The sequence below is a fragment of the Penaeus monodon genome, chromosome 20 (genome assembly GCF_015228065.2).
Source record: "Penaeus monodon isolate SGIC_2016 chromosome 20, NSTDA_Pmon_1, whole genome shotgun sequence".
In the NCBI taxonomy this organism is placed as follows: Eukaryota; Metazoa; Arthropoda; class Malacostraca; order Decapoda; family Penaeidae; genus Penaeus; species Penaeus monodon.
This window is the reverse complement of record NC_051405.1, coordinates 41214146-41214678: the sequence shown is the minus strand read 5'-3', so window position 1 is coordinate 41214678 and position 533 is coordinate 41214146. Positions and strand designations below refer to the sequence as shown.

Genomic DNA, 533 nt, shown 5'->3' with positions numbered 1-533 from the left:
ATTATGTTTAGTATATTTGAACATATATATTAAATCTATTTTATTTAATTTATTTGCTTTTTGTTTTTTGGGGGTTTGTGTTTGTTTTTTTGTTTGTTTTGTTGTATATATTTATTAACAATTGTTATCAATATTTAAATTTTACAAAGATATATTTTAATTTAAAATTTAATATTAAAATATTATAGACATATATTGTATATAGTACCCCATTTTATTACCAAATATGTATATAAAACACATTATGTATAAGTACACATATAATGTATTAAAGTCAATATAATGTATATACGACCCATATAATGTAATACGTACACATTATATGTTATACGACACTATATATGTATTACGTACACAAAAAAACACACAAAAAAAACACACAAAAAAAACAACAATTATTTTATATAAAAATATATATAGTAAATATATATTAATATAAATTTAAAATTTTATTAAAAAATATATATATATATAAAAATAGATATCTACAATATAAAATATAACTATTAATAAAAAAAATTTTGGTTGGGCCT

General features: G+C 16.1%; 1 protein-coding gene across 1 annotated transcript in view; it reads right to left on the bottom strand.

Moving 5' to 3' along the window:
* LOC119585997 (proliferation marker protein Ki-67-like) overlaps positions 1-533 on the bottom strand; it is a 10867-nt gene that overhangs the window by 8925 nt on the left and 1409 nt on the right. The window lies entirely within an intron of this gene.